The sequence below is a fragment of the Canis lupus genome, chromosome 8 (assembly GCF_003254725.2).
Source record: "Canis lupus dingo isolate Sandy chromosome 8, ASM325472v2, whole genome shotgun sequence".
Taxonomy (NCBI): domain Eukaryota; kingdom Metazoa; phylum Chordata; class Mammalia; order Carnivora; family Canidae; genus Canis; species Canis lupus.
The window spans coordinates 46,415,003-46,437,130 of NC_064250.1; the positions used below are offsets into that span (position 1 = coordinate 46,415,003).

Below are 22,128 nucleotides of genomic sequence, written 5' to 3' on the forward strand. Positions count from 1 at the left end.
TTTTGCATCGCTTTTTCAAGTTGGGCCCCCTTGAGCCAACTATAAATAAGAATGTGCATGTTACTGAGTCATATTAGTGTTTGGAGTTTGGGGGTTATTTGGTTTTTGTTGTTATTTCATTTTCAAAATGAAAATAAGTTCATCTTCTTCCTGGGTATAAAAATAATACATATCCCTCATAAAGAATCAGAACAATACACAAGAAACAATTGTGAAAATAGAAGTCCCCTGAAATCTCACCATTCTAACCAGTAACACGGAGGGGCACATCCTTCCATGCATTTATATACACATGCAGTCACACACACCTGTGCAGATACTGCTGCAATCTCACATGCATGGGATTATACCACACCCGCCGGTGTTATTGTGGGCAACTCTTCTTTTCCTCTGCACCCCCAACATTAACTAGAGTGTGTCCATTTAGATTTCCCTTTGTTATCATACACACACACACACACACACACGCACACGCACGCACATGCACATTCATATATGCCCCCATAGAGAGGGAGGGGTTTTTGTTCTGCTTTTTACCATAATGGAATCATATTACACTCATTTTGCATCTTGCTTTTCTGACTCACCGGTATCTCACGGAAATCTCTCTCAGACATCTGGTAAGGCTATAATTCATTTCATTTAATGGCCATGTAATATTCTACCGAGTAATATATTTTAATTTTTCAGCCATTCCCTGATTAATGGCCATTCACCATGTTTCTACTTCTTGGCAGCTACAAACAATCCTGCAATAAACATTCTTGCACACATGTCCTTACAAATTAGCACTTTTATTTTTATGGAATAGATTCCTAGGAGTAGGATTCTAGGGTCAAGGGGAATATGTATTTTTAATTTTAATAGATAGTGCCAGATTGCCTTCCAAAAAAGGCTGGAACACTTTACAACTTCAATGTACGAGAACACACACTTTCCCCCACCTCCCTGTTGGCAACAGGTATTATAGCTCTTTTTGAGTTTTTGCCAGTTTGATGGATATAAAGCAATATTTTGTTATGAACTTGAATTTCTCTGAATCTGGACTACTGCATGCATTGTGCAATGTGTGCATAGTTTGTTGGGGCTAAAATCCAGCCTACAAATGGTTTGCAAAACCAAGCATCCTGGCTGTGTTCACTGCAGAGGAAGGATGTTTTCTAGTTTATAGGAAGGTGCTACCAATGGCCCTGTCCTGACCTCAAGAACTTAGAGCATCGTCTTACATGGCAGTTATATAGCAGGATATTTGACCTTGCTCTTCTGTAAATTTTCTCTTTATAATCAGTTTCTCATTTTCCTATGGCATTATTTAATATTTTTCTTGTCAATTTACAAGAACTGAAATTTGTAAAATTAATTTTATAGAAATTAATTATTTGACTGTCATCTCCAATATATAGATGTTAGCTGTCATTTGCCCCTTAACTTTGCTTATGGTACCATTTATGATATGAAATTTTTTTCATCTTCTTAAACCCCTTCCCTTTAAAAAAAAAAAAACCTACCCTTCTAATCAAATGCTTTTCTTTCTTTTATAAGTTATGAGCTTCCAGTCTTAGTTAAAAAGACCTTTTCAATCCTTAGAAAACACATGTAGTCTTCTAGATTATCTTGTGAAATATTTATCCTATTTTTTACATTTACCTTTTTTTCCATCTGGAATTTATTTGTGTGTACAAAGTAAGATGGAGGTCCAAGATACCAGTTGAACCCACATCGTTTTTCTATTTATTTTTAAATCTTTTTTAAAGTAGGCTCTATGATGTGGGCTTGAATTCAGGACCAAGAGTCACATGTTCCACCAATTGAGTCAGCCAGGCACCCCAAACCAACATCATTTTAAAAAGTATTTCATCTTTGGGCTGCCTGGGTGGCTCAATTGGTTAAGTGGCCAGCTCTATGATTTTGGCTCAGGTCCTGACCTGAGAATCCTGAGATCAAGCCCGGCCTGGGCACGGCACTCAGCACTGAGTTGGCTTGTGGATTCTTTCTCTCCCTCCCCTTCTGTGCCCCCACCCCCTACACTCCCTGATTGCTTTCTATCTCTCTCTCTAAAATAAATAGATTAATTAATTAATTAATCTATCTTTTAAAAAGCATTTTATCCTCTAGCTACTGAATTCAAATGCCTCTTTTCTGGATACTAATCTCTAATGTGTACGAGTTCTGGATTCATATCTTTCCATTGTTCTATCTAATGATTCCTAGATCAACACCAATGCCTAGACCAAGTTCTGATAGCTGACCTTCTTTTTTCCCCATGGTATATCAGTTATTCTTTGTATAAAGTAATCTCCAACTTTATGAAAAAAAACCTATGAGCATCCTAAGTGGAATTGCATTAAATGTATATATTATTTTGTGGAGAAATGACATTTTAAATATTATCTTCGTATCAGAGGATATGATAGGCCTTTGCATTTATTCAGATCTTCATTTGTGTTTTTCTCATAATACTTTGTAGCTTTCTTTATAAGTCCTGTATCTTGTTAGATTTATTTTTTTATAATAAATTTATTTTTTATTGGTGTTCAATTTGCCAACTTACAGAATAACACCCAGTGCTCATCCCATCAAGTGTCCCCCTCAGTGCCTGTCACCCATTCACCCCCACCCCCCCGTCCTCCTCCCCTTCCACCACCCCTAGTTCGTTTCCCAGAGTTAGGAGTCTTTATGTTCTGTCTCCCTTTCTGATATTTCCCACACACTTCTTCTCCCTTCCCTTATATTCCATTTCACTATTATTTGTATTCCCCAAATGAATGAGAACATATAATGTTTGTCCTTCTCTGATTGACTTACTTCACTCAGCATAATACCCTCCAGTTCCATCCACGTTGAAGCAAATGGTGGGTATTTGTCATTTCTAATGGCTGAGTAATATTCCATTGTATACATAAACCACATCTTCTTTATCCATTCATCTTTCGATGGACACCGAGGCTCCTTCCACAGTTTGGCTATTGTGGACATTGCTGCTAGAAACATCGGGGTGCAGGTGTCCCGGCGTTTCATTGCATCTGTATCTTTGGGGTAAATCCCCAACAGTGCTATTGCTGGGTCGTAGGGCAGGTCTATTTTTAACTCTTTGAGGAACCTCCACACAGTTTTCCAGAGTGGCTGCACCAGTTCACATTCCCACCAACGGTGCAAGAGGGTTCCCTTTTCTCCGCATCCTCTCCAACATTTTTGGTTTCCTGCCTTGTTAATTTTCCCTATTCTCACTGGTGTGAGGTGGTATCTCATTGTGGTTTTGATTTGTATTTCCCTGATGGCCAGTGATGCAGAGCATTTTCTCATGTGCGTGTTGGCCATGTCTATGTCTTCCTCTGTGAGATTTCTGTTCATGTCTTTTGCCCATTTCATGATTGGATTGTTTGTTTCTTTGGTGTTGAGTTTAATAAGTTCTTTATAGATCTTGGAAACTAGCCCTTTATCTGATACGTCATTTGCAAATATCTTCTCCCATTCTGTAGGTTGTCTTTTAGTTTTGTTGACTGTATCCTTTGCTGTGCAAAAGCTTCTTATCTTGATGAAGTCCCAATAGTTCATTTTTGCTTTTGGTTTTTTTTGCCTTCGTGGATGTATCTTGCAAGGAGTTACTGTGGCTGAGTTCAAAAAGGGTGTTGCCTGTGTTCTCCTCTAGGATTTTGATGGAATCTTGTCTCACATTTAGATCTTTCATCCATTTTGAGTTTATCTTTGTGTATGGTGCAAGGGAGTGGTCTAGTTTCATTCTTCTGCATGTGGTTGTCCAATTTTCCCAGCACCATTTATCAAAGAAGCTGTCTTTCTTCCAATGGATGGTCTTTCCTCCTTTATCGAATATTAATTGACCATAAAGTTCAGGGTCCACTTCTGGGTTCTCTATTCTGTTCCATTGATCTATGTGTCTGTTTTTGTGCCAGTACCACACTGTCTTGATGACCACAGCTTTGTAGTACAACCTGAAATCTTGTTAGATTTATATCTAAGTATTTCGTTATTTTTGTTGTTGTAATTGTAATACTTTTTTTCCATTTCCCCCTTTTTTAAAAGATTTTATTTTGGGGGTCCCTGGGTGGCTCAGTGGTTGAGCGTCTGCCTTTGGCTCAGGTCATGATCCCAGGGTCCTGGGATCGAGTCCCACATCAGGCTCCCCACAGGGAGCCTGCTTCTCCCTCTGCCTATGTCTCTGCCTCTGTGTGTCTCTCATGAATAAATAAATAAAATCCTTAGAAAGAAAGAAAGATTTTATTTTTAAGTAATCTCTACACCCATTGTGGGGCTCAAACTCATGACCCTGAGATCAAGAATCACATGCTCTACCTATTGAGCCAGCCAGGTGCCCGGATCTTTACACGTATTTAAATTTCATCTTCATTACCAAATTATCTTATTATTAGTTCTTGTATCTTCTTCTTTTTTTTTTTAACTAGAGTCTGTCAGTTTTTCTAGGTATGTAATCATATCATCAGGGGAAAAAAAAAGTTTTTCTGTTTTTTTCCATTTTGCCAGTCAAATTATAATGATGATTTTAATGGAAATTATTTTCATATTTCACCACATAGGACATTATTTGCTTTTAGTTTTTGGTAAATAGCTTTTGACATATCTGTTTCATTCTGCTACTGTTTCCTTAGAGTTTTTATTAGGAATGAGATGAATTTTATCAAATGCTTTTTCAGCATCTGTTTTATGATCATATAGAATGATCCTATTATGAATTTTCCTATTATGAATTTTATCAAAAAGTTTCCTGATATTAAATCATCTCAAGAAACTCTTCCAGATCCTGGTGTATCAGAAGGGGGGTATTTTTGCTGTTTTGTGGGTTTGTTTTGTTTTGCTTTGTTTCGTGTATATTTGTATGTGTTTGATAAACTTCGAGGCTCTTTTTGTTAGATTCAATGTGTTGATATTTTGAGTTTCTGCAAATATATATTCATTAGTGAGATTGTTCCATAATTTTCTTCTGTACTACCTTTATCTGGTTTTAGGTTGTAAAATTACGCTGTCTTTGTAAAACAAGTTGGGGGCTTCTAATTTTTTTCCTGTAGCTTGGAATATATTAACTTCAGAATCATCCATTCTTTAAAGGTTAGATAGAAATCAGCTTTGAATCTACCTGGTCCCCGTTTTTTTTTTTTTGTTTTTTAAGATTTTATTTATTTATTCATGAGAGACACAGAGAGAGGGGCAGAGGAAAAAACAGCCTCCCTATGGGGAGCCCAATGCAGGACTCGATCCCAGGACCTGGGATCATGCCTTGAGCCAAAGGCAGATGCTCAACCACTGAGCCACCCAGGTGCCTCTGGTCCCCGTTTTTAATGGTAGATTTTGAATCACCTTTCTGATTTCTTCTATGATGAGTAATCTATTCTGTTTTTTCATTTTTCCTTGGGTCAAATATGACAGTTTATATTTTGATAAAATAGAACCCATTTTCTCTGCGTCTTCAAATTTGCTGCCATCAAGTTATATGTTGCAGCCTATCAAAATTCCCTTAATTTTTTTCTGTTTTGTATATGATCATGTCTTCCCTCTCATTCCTATACTAGTCTATTTTTCTTCTCCTTCTTTTTCCTTTCAAGCCCCTCAAACCAAATGTATACACAAAACAGATGCACTATAGGCCATATTCAATACTGTATTTTCCTAAAGATAAATAAGTGCATATGACATGAAACTTGGAAGGTAAAATAAATAAATAAATACATACATACATACATACATACATACATACATACAGTGGAAAGTAATTCTTTCTGCTCTTGTCCCCCAGCCACTCAGCAACCTCCTGAAACACAACCACTGGAGGGTGGCTCTTTTTCTTGTTAAGATGAATGCTTATCCAATAATTTGGCATTTTTCTTCATTTTTAACATCTACATTTAAGTGTAAATTTTCTCCTAAACACTGCTTTAACTGCACGCTAGGATTTTAACGTGTTGAGTTTAAATTATTAATTCAATTTTTTAATCTCATGTCCACTGTAATTTCTTCCTCAACCCATAGATTATTTAGAAACATAGTTCTTTATTTAAGTTATAGATATATTATTTTTCTCAATTATTTACTCTCTCCTAACCTGTAGTAGGATAATACATGCCCCTCAAGTTTAGATTTGATCATGTGGCATTCCTGGGCCAATGGACCACTGGGCAAACGCACAGATGGCCCTTGACTTATGATGGTTAGACTTATAATTTTTCTTTTTTACTTCACAGTGGTGCGAAAGTCATATGCATTCAGTAGAAACTATACTTTGAATTTTGAATTTCTATCTTCTCCCAGGTTAGTAATGTGTAGGATCCTCTCTCACGGTGTGGGGCAGTGGCAGCCAGCCACAGCTTCCAGGTAACCATAATCCGGAAGGTAAACAACCGATACACTAACAACAATTCTGCACCCATACGACCATTCTGTTTGTCACTTTCAGTACAGCATTCAATAAATTACAGAAGATATTCAACATTTAATTGTAAAATTGGCTCTGTGTTGGATGATTCTGCCCAACTGTAAGCTAACTAACGTAAGTGTTCTGAGCACATTTAAGGTAGGTTGATTATATGTTTTCAATGTAACAATGTTTTCAACTTACAGTGGGTTTGTTGGGACCTAACCCCGCTGTAAGTCCAGGGAGTTCTGGATGCTATATTACAGCAGAGCTTTACGTTTGCTCATTTGCTCATGTGGCTTGGCTAATGAGGCCTTCTGTACTCCGGTGACTCCTGCCATGAGAAAGTCATGTCCCACATGGAGTTTGTTCCTTCCTTCCTGGATCCCAGGATAAAAAAAGATACAGAAAAGAGACCTGAAGCTAGCCTATGGCTTGCAGCAGAGCTATGACAGGAACAACATTACCATGAATGAGAAATAAACGTATTGTAAAGTCAAGGAGAGACGGAGGTTCTTTGTTTGCAGGATAACCTAACTAAAGCTAACTAATACAATTTGCATTCGCAAGGGGATTTATTTTCTATTATCTCTTGGTTATTGATTTCTGGTATAATTGCATTGTGGTCACAAAACACACACTCTGTTATTCCAATCATCTGAAGCTTGTCAAGAATTCCTTTACAAAAAAAAAAAAAGAATTCCTTTACAGCCAAATATATATCCAAATTTTACAAATATTATTTGGCCTTGAAAAGAATATGTATTCTACAGTTACTGGATATAGTGTTTTGTCTACTAATATGTCCATTAAATTAAGTTTGCTCATCATATTGTTTAAATCTTCCATGTGTGGGGAGGTGGGTGAGGGAAGGGGATAATTGGGTGATGGGCACTAATGAGGATACGGGATGTGGTGAGCACTGGGTGTGATATGCAACTGAAAATTATTGAACACTCCATCTGAAACTAATGATGTACTATATGTGGCTAATTGAATTTAAATTTAAAAATATTTTTTAAAAACAAATGTTCCGTGTGCTCTTGTTCCGATATGTTCCGATAGCTCACTTCTGCTATCAATTATTGAGATCCACCTACTAAAATCACCAGTTACTAAAATTTTGCCCATTTCTCTTTGTAGTTCTGTCAATTTTTGTTTCATACATTTTAAGCCTTAATTATTAGGTGATTCAAAGGTAAATTCTTGGGGCACCTGGGTGGCTCAGTTGGTTAGGCAGCCAGCGCTTGGTTTCAGCACAGGTCATGATCTCAGGGTCATGGGACTGAGCCCCACATCAGGCTCCTCATTCAGTGGGGAATCTGCTTGAGATTCTCTCTCCCTCTGCCCCTCCTCCTACTCACACCCACGCTCTCATCCTCTCTCTCTCTCCCTTTCTCACTCTCTCTCTCTCTTTTTAAGATTTTATTTATTTACTCAAGAGAGACACAGAGAGGGAGGCAGAGACACAGGCAGAGGGAGAAACAGGCTCCATGCAGGGAGCCCAACATGGATTCTAGGATCACACCCTGAGCCGGAGGCAGATGCTCAACTGCTGAGCCATCCGGGTGCCCCCCTCCCACTTAAATAAATAAAACCATTAAAAAAAAGAACAAAGGTAGATTCTTCACATTACTCTGGTAAACTGAACATGCAATCATTATGAAATGACTATTTTATTTCTAATTATGGTTTTTGCCTTAAAATCCATGCTGTTTAATTTAAACACAGCCACACAACTATCTCTACTAGCCACATGAGGTTTTTATTCTTTGACTCTCAAAATTTTTGTATCCTTCTGTTTTAGATATGTCTCTTATAAGTAACAGATAATTAGGTTTTGTTTTATTTTTTATCCAGTCTAATAATCATCTTTAACTAAAGCACTTAGTCCAGATAAAGTTAATGTAAATTCTGATATATTCAGATTATATTCAATTATATTAATATTATGTGCTTTGTTCCTTTTTTATTTTAATTCCAGTATAATTTTAACATACAGGGTTATATTAATTTTAGATGTACTATATTGTGATTTGACAATTCTATACATCACTCAGTGCTCATCACAATAAGTGTACTCCTAATTCCCATCACCTATTTCACCCATTTCTCCACCCATTTCCCCTCTGGTAGCCACCAGTTCTCTGTAATTAAGAGTCTGTTTTTTGGGTTGTCTTTTTTTTTCTTCACGTTTTTTGTTTTGTTTCTCAAACTCCACATATGAGTGAAATCATATGGTATTTATCTTTCTCTAACTTATTTTGCTTAGCATTATACTCTCTAGATCCATCCATGTTGTTGCAAATAGCAAGATTTCATTCTTTTTCACGGCTGAATAACAGTCTGTTGTTTATATATACTACCTCTTCTGTATCTACTTATTTATCAATAGACACTTGGGCTGCTTTTATAATTTGGCTATTGCAAGTAATGCTGAAATAAACATAGGGGTGCATGTATCATTTGCAATTAGTGTTCTTGTATATTCTTAGTTAAATACCCAGTAGTGCAATTCCTGGATTGTAGGGTACTCCTATTTTTAATTTTCTGAGGAACCTCTATATTGTTTCCACAGTGGCTATTCCAGTTTGCATTTTCACCAACAGTTATGGACTTTACACTTGTTCCAAATGTTTTAATGTTCATTTTTCTCTCCTTTTTGCCTTTTTCTGGATTGACTGAGCATTTTTTATCATTTTATTTTCTTACATTCTTTGAAGTTATATATTATTTTTCTATTATTTTACTCTTAGTGTGCTGCACATTAAATACTACAACATGGATCTTTGACTTATCAAAATCTAATTCAATCAGTACATCTACATTCTTCCCAGAAAATTCAATACACCCCACCAACATATGTGTTATTATTGACATGTATTTTATTTTAAAACTCTGCAGTTTCTGTTCTTCTAGATTACTGATTTATTTGCCCCTCTCTTTCTTCCTTCCTTTATTTCTAACCTTTAATATGCAATCATTTTCATTTTGCCTGAAAAAAAAAGTGCTTTAGAATTTTCTTCAGTGAATCCACTGATACTAAACTCCGTTTTTGTTTTAATTTTCTCCCCATTTTTTGTCTAGATAATTTTGTAACTTAGAAATAATTGTAAGGGTGCCTGCATGGCTCAATCAATTAAGCATGTGACTTTGGCTTGGGTCATGGTCTTGGGAGTCCTGAGGTCGAGCCCCAAGGCTGGCTCTATGCTCAGCAAGGAGTCTACTTGTCCCACTGCCTCTCTCCCTTCTCATGCTCGTGCTCTCTCTCTGTCTCTCTCAAATAAATAAATAAAATATTTTAAAAATTTATAAACATAACCTCTTGTTTTCCTGAATTGTTTAGAAATAAGTAGCCAGTGTGATGCCCCATCACATTTAAATACTTCAATGTAGAATTCTTATCCACAAGAACATTCTCTTACATAATCAAAACACAAACATCAAAATCAGAAAATTAGCATCAAATGTAAAGACTCTCAAGTTTTGCCAATTGTTCCAATAATATCCTCTGGAAAATTAGAAGATCCAAATCAGATGACATGTTGCATTAAATTGTTATGTCTCTTTATTCTTCTTTAATCTGGAATAGCTCCTCAGATGTTCCTTGTCTTTTATGACCCTGAAATTTATAAAGATTACAGGACTGGGGATCCCTGCGTGGCTCAGGGGTTTAGCACCTGCCTTTGGCTCAGGGCATGATCCTGGAGTCCCGCGTTGGGCTCCCTGCATGGAGTCTGCTTCTCCCTCTGCCTGTCTCTCTGCCTCTCTCTGTGTGTCTGCCATGAATAAATAAATAAAATCTTAAAAAAAAAAAAAAAGATTACAGGACAATTATTTTGGAGAATGTCCCTCCATCTGGGTTCACCTGATGTCCCCTCATGGTAAGATTCAGGTTCTGTGTTTTTGGCAAGAATACTACAAAAGTGCTGTGTTTTTCTTGTTTCATCTATCAGATAAGTACCCAGTCAAGATTTGTGCCATTATTGGTGATATGAACTTTGGTCACTTGAGCAAGGTAGTGTCTGCCTGATTCCTCCACTGTATAATTACCTTTTCTCCCTTGTCATTAATAAGTACTTTTAGGAGTTATTTTGAAATTGTGTCTATGTCCTTACCTCATCAAACATTTGCCCCCTAGTTTCATCGTGCATTGACATTTTTTTAAGATTTTATTTATTTATTCATGAGAAATACACAAAGAGAGGCAGAGACATAGGCAGAGGGAAAAGCTGGCTCACTGCAGGGAGCCCGATGTGGGACTCATCCCAAGACCCCAGTCCCAAGACCCCAGGATCATGCCCTGAGCCAAAGGCAGAAGCTCGACCGCTGAGCCACCCAGACATCCCCCATTGGCATTTCTTTGCTGAATTAATTATGATGATGATGGCTGCCAGATCAAGATTTTCTAACTCCACCATCTCTCTTCATTGGCATTCTGCTGAAAGAAAAACTTTTCTTCTCTCTTCATTTGCTTATTCATTTAGTTAGTTATATCAGTATGGGCCCAACAATTCCTACTTATTCTGTGGGTTAGAATCCATTAATAATACCATCAGTCATTCAGATGCTCAGATAGTCCCAGATTTGGGCAACAGGAATCCCTTCAACTTGAGTATTCCAGATTCATCTTGGACTTTCTATGCCCTAACCCTGGAGTCAGTCATTTCTAGAAATAAATAATTAATTAATAAATTTTAAAAAATAAAAATTGGTTCCTTTTACTAAAAATAATATTTAGGAGCCAAGATCTGAACATTAGGCATGCTTATTCTCATTATGGTGTTGCTGCACCTGGGCCTTCACAGGGGCCAAAGGGAGGGAATACATGCATGTGGACACACACACATCTACATCTGTATTTGTTTTCTATCAAAAAATCATGATTCACTTTAGTATCTCAATTCCAATATAGTTTTCTATCTTTCTCTCTTTGACAGTGAGAACCCTGTCTCCTATTTTTCTCAATATATTTATTTATTGGATCATGTTATGGACTGAATTGTCTCCCCAGAATCTGTATGTTAAAGCCCTAAGCCCCCATCACCACCACAGCTCAGAAAGTGACTATATTTGGAGATAGAGACCCTTTAAAGAGGTGATTACATTAAAATGAGGCTATTAGGGACACTTGGGTGGCTCAACGATGGAGTGCTCAGGGCATGATCCTGGCATCCGGGATCAAGTCCTACATTGGGCTCCCTGCAGGGAGCCTGCTTCTCCCTCTGCCTATGTCTCTGCCTCTGTGTGTGTGTATCTCATGAATTAATAAATAAATCTTTAAAAAATAAAAATAAATAAATGAGGCTATTAGAATGGGCCTCAATCCAATCTGACTGGGGTCCCCATAAGAAGAGGGAATTTGGACACACAGAGAAATACCAAGAATGTGCACACACAGGAAAGACCACATGAGCAACCAGTGAGCAGGTGGCCATCTGCAACTTAAGGAGAGAGGCCTCAGGAGAAACCAACACAGCCAATTATTTGATCTTGGATTTCTAGACCCTAGAATCATGAAAAATAAATTTCTGTTGTTGAAAGCCACCCTGTCGGTAGCATTTTGTTATGGCAGCTGTAGTAAACTAATACAAATCAATCTCCCTCCCTCACTCCCTCACACATCTAATATGTAACTAGTCTCCTATCACTGCTTCTCACACCCTCCCAGTCCACCCCTCAGATGAGTGGGTATCCTCCTTACCCCATTCAGGTTCCGACACCCCATACTGGCTGACCCTGCCACTACTAACATCACTAACATCACTCCCCCGATGTATATGCCCACCTCACCCTACCTAGGCTCTGATTCCCCATCATGGACCACCACTGCCCCCAATGCACCCCCTCCCCTGTGCCTGTGCCCTCCTTGCCCCACTCAGGCTTTGACACCTGGTGCCAGGCCACTGACATCCTCATCACACAGATGTTTAGCTTGCTTAGCCTTACTCGCTGACTTTTGGACTAAATCTCACCTTCATTCTTCCAAGATACTTTCACCTTTTCCAGGCCAGCTTTCTCCGGGCATCAGTGCCAACTAAAAGAACAGATGAACCTGCAAGGATGTGTCCAATTTATTACACATATTGCTTAGACCTGAGTCAGCAGGACTGACCTGCAGAAATCAAAAAGTTCTCAAGCACACAGACCTGGTCTTATATTTATATAATAAAAAAGCCTCTCTTCCTTATTTTCCATCTCCTGACTCAACCCATACCTGGTACCTCACTCAGGTGGTCTGACAGTCTTAGTTCCCTCCACTGTGGTGTCGTATAATCTGGGGACCTGGATGTTTCCTCTCTTAGGTGCTAGGGATGCCAACCAACATTGAGGAGATCTGAATCTTTCTTCATTTTCCTTAAACTCCGTGGTCTACTTTTGTTGGGGCAGAGGCTTCTTTTCCTTAGATTTTTTTTTTGTTACATCTACTGATTTCTAAAACATTATTAGACCTTTTACATTTTATTTTACAGCTCATCAGAGTGGGCATGAGGCTGCAGAGATTTGTGTCAAGAACAATCCAATTGCAGGGGTGCCTGGGTGGCTCAGTCAGTTGGACAATCAACTCTTGATTTTGTCTGGGATCATCTCAGGGTCATGGGATCAAGCCCTGCATTGGGCTCCACACTCAGTGGGGAGTCTGCTTGAGATTCTCTCTCTCCCTCTCCCTCTGGCCCTCCCCAACTTCCCACACACACACTCTCTCTCTCAATAAAATAAATAAATATATATTAAAGGAAAAAAATAAAGAAAAATCAGATTGTAGAGAGTAGCAGAGCTAAGAGATGATGTAGTTCTCAGGAGGCAGAGGAAAAAACTCACCTGGGTTCTTGACATTCCAGTTTACACTTCCAGTACCTTCTTATAGGTCCGACTACGCCCAGAATCCACTAAATGCTCCTTCAGCTTGTGCTAGCCTGATTGGGATTCTGGGGCTTTGCACAGAGAGGTGTGTCTTGGACATTCATTTATCTGCAAATCTTAGTCCATCCAGCCAAAAACTTTGTCATCTAAAACGAGTGCCTACACCGCTTCATGCTGGATGGTCCAGCCGATCTTCAGTGAGAAGCACCTATTTCCGTAGCAATCTCTCATTCACATAAATTCAGTATTCTCTGCCAACCAACTAGCTGTGCACAATCTCAGGGCTTGTAGAGGCTGGTTTAGTGAAGGAACCAATGGATTTTATCACAACATATATTCTTTGCATATTGCACTGCGATGGACCCTATTCATTCTGAAGATCTCCCAGATGGCTCAGCCAATCTGCAGCACCTACAATGCATATTTATTGAGCACCAGAGAGTGCAATCTCTGACAAGGAAACCAACTCAGGTCTAGTTCCTTAATAGGGCATTGCTCAGACTGCTACCCCTTTAGGCAGTGTGCTTTCATTTGCACTACCATATTACCTTAACTTACTCAAAATTTCGGAAACCTGAAAAGTGACTCTAAATCACAGACCCCAGTTCCCTTATCTCACTCATTTTTATTCCTCTTGGAATTTATGTCCTGACTTCACAAGTCTAAGAATGATTGCTCTGGCTGCCTGCACTGCACAACCTGCTGGGGGCTGGAAGCCCCAGCTGTGCTTTCTCTGCCTCTGACACCTCCCCTGGCAATAAACAGAACTCTATTAGGGCTTCCCTAATGGCTCCTGAAGCAATGGGCAACACTGCAGCTCATTAATAGTGGCACTATCACCGTGGGGCTAGAGGGAAGAAATGTTTATTTGGTTCCAGAAAATGAGCCAACCCTACCATTAGACAATGCCCACAGAGGTGAGGTGAGAAGAAGCCATTTATAGAAAAAGCAGCTTATTTTGCTGAAATCTCCACTGCAAGATGAAGTGGTTAAAGCCATTGCAGCAAAAGTCACCCACCATGGCTGACACTGAGCCTTGTAGGAAGGAGCTGCCTCTTCAGGGGAGGTAGAAAATCACCCCCAGGCCTCAGAATGGGAAGGCAGATGACTGGAAAACCTCCGTCTACAATTCTCCCTTGCCTTCCCAGCTCTTTCTCAAGGAGGTCCCCAGCTAAGCTGCTGGGTCTCCCACTATGGACAAGAAGGGTTTGTTTTTTGGTGTGGGGTTAGGGGGAGCATTTGCATTTGGTTTCACTGAACTCTCAAGCATTCCTGTGGGTCAGGCAAGGCTCTAAGGATCCAAGTGCATTTAACCCTCACTGTGAAGTAGATATCCTTGGTAGCCTCATCGTTCAGTTGGGGAAACTGAGGCTCAGAGAGGCTAATTAACATGCCCAGGGGCCCACAGCTAACCTATAAAGGAACAAGAATTTGGACACAGGCTGACTGGTCCCATAGCACACAGTCTTAACTCTAGGCTGTATTTCTAGTGATGGCCAACAATAATAGGCAACATTTATTAAAGTGTCTTCCTTCCAATACACAAGACACCTTCAAAGATGTCGCCACATTTATCATAGGGTAATGCCTTTCTAATCTGGAAAGGTGTGGTCTAGGTAGTCAAATTTGGGACAGAACATGGTGTGAAAGCATGTGGCATTCAGTGTGGATTTATCTGAGAAATGGGGGCTAAAGAGTTTTATGTTAGCCTTCTAGAGTTTTCTGATTTTCTACATATGTGATCCCAGAAAAGCTTAATCCAGTCCCTTCTGTCCTCTCCTGAGGTCAGGAACAACACGCCCATCAGATTTTTTAAATGCCTCCCCAGGTGTTTGCACGCAGAGGTTCTTGATAAAACAGGTTGTGCTTCAAGTCTTTACCTCCTAAAACTAGGCTGAAGCCAGTTCTTGCCTGCTCCCTCCTTTATGTCCCCTAAAGGCAATCCCCGCCCCCATCAGTGTTAAATACAAATTCAAAAGCCAAAGAAACCAGGGATGCAGTAAGATTTGGAACAATTACATGCCTCATTCCCCCCCTCCCCCCGCTCTTACTCTGCGGGATTTTATTCCCCCTTCTCTCAAACTATACCTTCTTATGCCTCTAGTAAGCTCTTGTCACTGATAAAGCCAGTCACGGGAAACATCCTTTTAACATTCTTCTAGCTTGCCCAGGAAATGAGTGATGCTCATTGAAGGTATGGCAAAGTACTCTTCCTGCAGGCCCCTTCTCATTCTCCAATCCAGGACACCCTGGGAAGACCTCGGGCTTGCAAATGCTTAGTAGAGGGGGAGAAAAGTTTTAGGAATTATTTGAAGAGCCCTCCAAATGGAAGCACAGTTCTCAGCACCAAGTAGACAGGGTAATAAAAGAAGGTGGAAAAGGTAGGTTCCAGCAGTAACCTGTGTTTCCAAGAAGAGCCTCCATTGACTCCCAGTGACTGAGATCCCTCCCTAGGAGGTGAAGAATGGGGAAATGCACAGCCAAGGATGAAGCCTGATGAAGGAATTACAGTCTGTATTATTTTTTAAAGCCCAAAATGGAATTACTTACATAAACTGGATGCTGGGGGGGAGGGGCCCCTGGTAGAGTCACAACGGCAGGCATACCACCCCCCATATAGCACAGCACAAGCTACTTAGCCCTCAAGTCAGGGGCAGGACAAGAAGGCAATCGATTCTGCCCTCAATTCTTGAAAGACAAACCTGGCTACTGTTTTCCTTTTTTTAAATGATCAGACTGAGTTTTTGAAAATCATATTGTGTAAGAACATACATTGACTTGAAAACAAAAATGGTTCACAAAAAAATGTTTAAACAAAAAGAATCATTTCCTCAAAGAATAAGATCTAGCTCAGATGGTTCAACAGACTTTCATGATGGAACTATTAACAAAGGTAGAATCAGGGTAAAGAGTAACAAGATCGTTAGGGTACCATTATGCTAGCAACATTGGGAAGTAATTACTATCAAGGGGCTTCGAGGGACAAGGGGGAGAAAATGGAATTTCTGGAGTTCAGTGAGAGCTGAACCCCAAGGAGGGCCCACTGCCAAAAAATACATCCCAAAGCAGGAAGAGATTTCTCTCTCCCCTCACCCACCTATCTCCTAGCGGTCAAATTCAATCAGAAAGCCAGCAGCAAAGGAGCTAAGTAATGCATTGTGTGGGTATGCCTGGAGCAGGGCAAAGAAGGATGGAGAGTAGGGCATGAAGACAGTGATCCACACATCACCAACCCACAGTAGCACCCCAGTCCCTTCTCATCCCATTGTCCTATTTTTCCATTGCACCTGATGCTTTATTTTTATCTCTTTGTTCCCTCTGTCCCACCATTAGAATGTAAGCTCCTTGAAAGCAGGGATTTTATCTGTCCAAAACTATATCCCCACATGGAATATTGGGACCTAAGAATGAGGAAAGCATCCTCTTTGGAGAGGGGTGGAGAGTATGGCCCAGCACAGGTTCTCAGAGCCTGTGTGGGGTTAGGAGGGCATCTGCACTGGGAAAGAAATTGGAAAGCAGAGATTCCTATATGCCTGGCTACATACAGGACTGATCAAATAAGTGAAAAAACTTAAGATAATTTACTGTTGGGGCACCTGGATGACTCAGTCAGTTAGGTGGCTGACTTCGGCTAAGGTCATGAACTCAGAGGTCTTATGGTCAAGACCCGAGTCAGGCTCCCCACTCAGTAGAGAGTCTGCTTCTTCCTCTCCCTCTGCCCCTCATCTTGCTTTCTCTCAAATAAATAAATAAATAAAATATTTTTTAAAAAAGATAAGTCATTTAGAGAAGATACAAATATGGAAAAAGAAAATTTGATGAGCTCCATGGTAATGGATTGGAATCGGAGGTATTGGTGTGAATTCATGGTTTCCAAGATAGACAGATATACAAGTAAATATGGATGTAAATGTGTATATGAGTTTATGTGTACATTGTGTGTGGAAGTGTGTGGGTGTATATACCCAACTGTGACCTTGAGTGGGCCTTGCAAGAGGGACACCCTAATAGCAATGAGCTATTATATAACTATACAATAGCAATGCTTAACATTCAAATCTTGGCTTCTAAATACCACTGTCCACTAAATGGCACTAGGAACCCTTAGAGAAATAACTCATTTCAGGCCTGGGACAGGGGAAGTTTAAGAGGAGCTCACAACATCTTTTGCCAGAAAAGAATGATCAAAGAATAATGAGGACATGTCAAAAGGACACAGAAGTCAGTCTGAAGAGTTTCTACTAGCCAAACTGGACTATTTTAGCATAAAAATAAACAATGATGAGAATAGATTTAACCCACTAAATAACATAGGAAACTCTGAGCCCATTAATCAAGTGATTAATTGAATTGCTTGATAAAGAATAGAATATTTACAGACTCACAAATGCTAACCAAATTACTAAAAAAAAAAATTAATGTTTTACTATGGTTATGTAAGATGTTATCATAGGGGGAATTATAGGAAGGTACAGGGACTTCTTTATATTATTTTTGCAACTTCCTGTGAGTCTATAATTATTTCAAAATTTAAAATAAATTTTAATTTTAAAAAAGTAACTTTATATTAGAGAAGCCTGTTTGACCATTACCTTAATCAAGAAGTGAAAGTTAACATCATCCATAATAAGTCAAATGAAAACTATGTGCCACCTCATAGGATGCAACCGGAAGAGTGCAGTGTCATCTCTGATTTTCCTCTTAAAGATACAGTCTGAATCTAATACTGGAAAACATTAGACAAACCCAAAATGAAGGCCCAAATTGAGAGACATTTTACAAGTTAACTGGCTTGCAATCTTCAAAAGTTTCAAGGTCATTAAAATTAAAGAAAGATTGAGGAACTATTCTAGACTAAAGGAGATTGGAGACATAACTTGAATACAGCATGTGATTCTGAACTGGATCCTTTTGCCATAAAGAAAATTATTAGGACAGTGGGTGATTCTTGAGTGGGGCCAAGGATTAGATTGTAGAAAAATGTTGAAATCCTGATTTTGATGGTTATATTGTAGAGATATATATGTATATATATCTATATACACTGTGGTTATTCTGTTGAAAACGCAAACTAAAAGTATTCCAGTGTGAAATTCCTCTGTATTACAGTTGGAATTTTCTATTAGTTTGTGACTGCTTCAAAAGGAAGTTTTTAATTATTAAAAAATATATATATAACTACATCCCCAGCATCTAGAACAGGCATGGCATTCCAAATGCTCAATAAATATTTGAATGAATTAATGAACTATGTAAACAAGTACAACAAACACATGCTTAGAAATAAAGACATCCAAATACTAACAGGGCTTTTTTCAAGGAATGGATTTATCATAGGTAATTTGGGTTTGTTTGTTTGTTTTTTTTTTTACTTTGTGCTTTTCTTTTCATAAATTTTGCATCAAGCATATATTATTGTTAAATTGGTCATGCTGCTCACTAGCTAAGAATAACACTTCAGAAGCACTACAAGTCTTGTCCTTGAGTTTGGGGGTTCCAACACTTGATATTATCAGTTACTTAGACCAGATCCTTAGAAAGTGCTTCATTCAGTACAGGAGCACCTGGCTGGCTCGGTTGGTTAAGTGTCCAACTTTTGATCTCAGCTGAGGCCGTGATCTCAGGGTCATCAGTTCAAGCCCTGTGTTAGGCTCTATGTCCAGCAAGAAAAAAAAAGAAAAAAAGAAAAAAAGAAACCACTTTAGTGCATCCAAGTACATAGAATATCAATTATTTATTAATTATTAGTGGGACATGTATCTTCCTAGTTTCTAGAATATTCTTGCCCATTACCCAAAGCTCTCTCCTTTCTAGAATCACGTTTCCTGGATAGTAGAAGCAGTCATCAGCATTTTGGTGAACATGTAGTCAAACAAAGAGAGTCGGAGAGTCTTGTATGATAAGTAATTCTCATTAAGGAAAGAACTGGTCAATTATTCTGGATGCAGAGTTCCAGTGACCAGGACATTAGATACTACTGGCTAAATATTGATAAATTCTGATTAAAAGGATACTTTTTCTGGGCTTGGGGTGGACTGTTATCACTTAATGGTTGTGTTAATTTCCATTTTTCCTTTATTGATGATTATATTTTGCCTCAGTGTCTCCATGATGGGATGTGATCAGCATTCTAGCTTCTTTAGCAACATATTCACAGGTCACCTCTTAAAATGAGTAGCTTCTGCAGTTGGTTGCTGTACATAATGTTCATTTGTTTTAATTAACACCTAAATTTTGGGGGCAGCCCTGGTGGTGCAGCGGTTTAGCGCCACCTGCAGCCTGGGGTGTGATCCTGGGGACACTGGGTCAAGTCCCACATCGGGCTCCCTGCATGGAGCCTGCTTCTCCCTCTGCCTGTTCCTCTGCCTCTCTCTCTCTCTCTGTGTCTCTATGAATAAACAAATAAATAAATAAAATCTTAAAAAAAAAACACCTAAATTTTGTATTTTAATAGGCAATATATTCACATGGTCAAAATTCAAAAGGCACAATGGGACATATGGTCATCCCTGTCTCCTAATCATCTTGGTCACCTCCCTAGAAGTAATTGATATTATCAGTTTCCTGTATATCATTCCAGGGAGATAAACATGCATACACAACACACACACACACAGACATTTTTCACCCTCTGTAGAACTTTCCATGCTGTTCTTCACCTTGCTTTTTTTTCACCAAAAATCTATCTGGGGGTAGTTTTATATCAGTATATAAAGAGCCTCCTTATTCTTATTCTTGTCTTTTTTCAGTGCACAGTATTCCACTGAATGAATGTACTATCATTTTTTAAACTAGTCTCCTACTAATGGACATTAAGAAGGCTTCCAAACTTTCACTATTACACAATGTTCCATTTACCTAAGTCATTTTGCACATAAGCAAACATTTTTTGGATCAATTCCTAGCAGTGTAATTGCTGGGTCAAAGGTATATGCATTTTTTATTTTGATAATATTGATAGGTTGCCAAAGTATCTCCCTTAGAAGTTGTAGGAGAGCCTTACTGAGCACTAATAAAATTCTGGATTTTGCTAATCTGGTTATGAAAAAGGATATACCAGAGAAGGGTTTGTCTTTTAAGATTTTATTTATTTATTTGAGAGAGAGAGAGAACAGGGGAGGAGCAGAATGAGATGAGCAGAGGGATAGGGAGAGGGACAAGCAGACTCTGCACTGAGCATGAAGCCCCACATAGGGTGCAATCTCATGACCCTGAGATCATGACCTGAGCCAAAATCAAGACTGAGCCACTCAGTTACCCGTCAGGAGATTTAAACCACATTTTACTTATATTGAGTGACAGTGGGATCCCTTCATTTTTACTTCCTTTTCTGTATAGTTGGTATAGATGCTTTCATTTTTCTTTTTTTTTTAAGAGTTTATTTATTTATTCATGAGAGACAGAGGGGGGCGGACAGAGACACAGGCAGAGGGAGAAGCAGGCTCCATGCAGGGAGCCCAATGTGGGACTCGATCCCAGGACCCTGGGATCACACCCTAGGCTGAAGGCGGCGCTAAACCGCTGAGCTACCTGGGCTGCTCAATGCTGTTCATTTTTCTATTGAGATTATTTTTGAAGTACCTTATATATTAAGAAAATCACTTTTCTGCGATAGGAGTTAAAGATATTTTATACCAAACTAAGCGTCTTTTGACTTTCAATAGTTTTTGCCCTGAGAGCACAAATTCTGCCTAAGTTTAAATCCTGGCTCTGCCACTCACTGACTGTGTGACTTAACCGAGGACTCAACTAGTTATCAGTGAAGTGGTACTATTATTAGTAGTACCTATCTCACACTGTTGTCCTAATGAAAAGAATGAATATATAGAAAAATCTTAGAAAATATAAGGCATATGACAAGGATTACATGGTTTTTCTCTTTTTAATGTAGTCAAATTTAATGTTGTTCATTTTAGATGCAAAACTCATATTTGCCTTGGCTTCAAATTCTGGAGGTGAAATTTAAAAAAAAAAAAGAATTAAAAAAAATATTTTATTTATTTATTTATGAGACACAGGCAGAGACACAGGCAGAGGGAGGAAAAGCAGGCTCCACGCAAGAAGCCAGGTGCAGGGCTCGATCCCGGGAATCCGGGATCACGCCCTGAGAAAAAGGCAGACGCCCAACCACTGAGCCACCCAGGCGTCCCAGGAATTATTTTTTTCTTTAAACATTTATTTATTTTAGAGAGAGAGTGTGAGCAGGGGAAAGGGCAGAGGGAATGGGAAAGGGAGACTCTCAAGCCGACTCCACACTAAGCATGGAGCCGACCCTTGGTTCGAACTCATGACACATGAGATCATGACATGAACTGAAATCAAGAATCCATCCCTCAACCTACTGAACCACCCAGGAGCCACTATTTTTACTTTTGATGGTAATATGCACCATCCAGATATCCAGCCTTCCTCATAACAGAGGCTACTTAATCCATGGACATGTAAACCAAGCCGTGAGGTGCTTTATAGTCACCATATCTACTCCTCACTATAACTCTTCAGTACAGATGGTCATCCTCATTTTATCTATGAGGAAACTGAGGCTCACAGAGGCCAAATGACTCACCCAAGACCAAGTTCCTTTTGTGCCTTGATTTGTAAATGTTCTCTAACCTTTTTTTTCTCAGGTGTGCCTGTTGCAGATGGCTGAGGCAGAAGCTGTGCCTGAGCCCCAGCTGCCAGGCTGCGGCCATTCACTCCGCATGCCCCAAGCCAACTCCTTCCTGACCTTCACCAGTGACCCTAGCTGTTCAGTTTACAATCCCCTTTGACTCCTCCCACAAAGTTCATCAAGCCTTGCAGCTCCTCCCTCCTCTGAAGTGTCTCCCATCTACACTCCGGTCCATCCCAGCGGCCACCACTCGGCTTCAGTCCTCACTACT

At 39.3% G+C, this 22,128-nt stretch overlaps 1 long non-coding RNA gene across 2 annotated transcripts; it reads right to left on the reverse strand.

The window, feature by feature from the left end:
- Positions 1-7,959: 7,959 nt before the first annotated feature.
- On the reverse strand, positions 7,960-17,093 carry LOC112657693 (uncharacterized). 2 transcript variants are annotated; one of them, XR_004817771.2, is made up of 4 exons: positions 15,335-17,093; positions 13,205-13,657; positions 12,358-12,437; positions 7,960-10,004 (listed from the first exon to the last, which is right to left on the reverse strand). It is a non-coding gene; the product is annotated as an uncharacterized LOC112657693 (long non-coding RNA). The 2 variants fall into 2 exon arrangements; XR_003135230.3 differs by lacking the exon at positions 7,960-10,004 and adding an exon at positions 10,011-11,051 and having other exon boundaries at positions 15,335-17,092.
- Between the last annotated feature and the right edge of the window lie 5,035 nt (positions 17,094-22,128).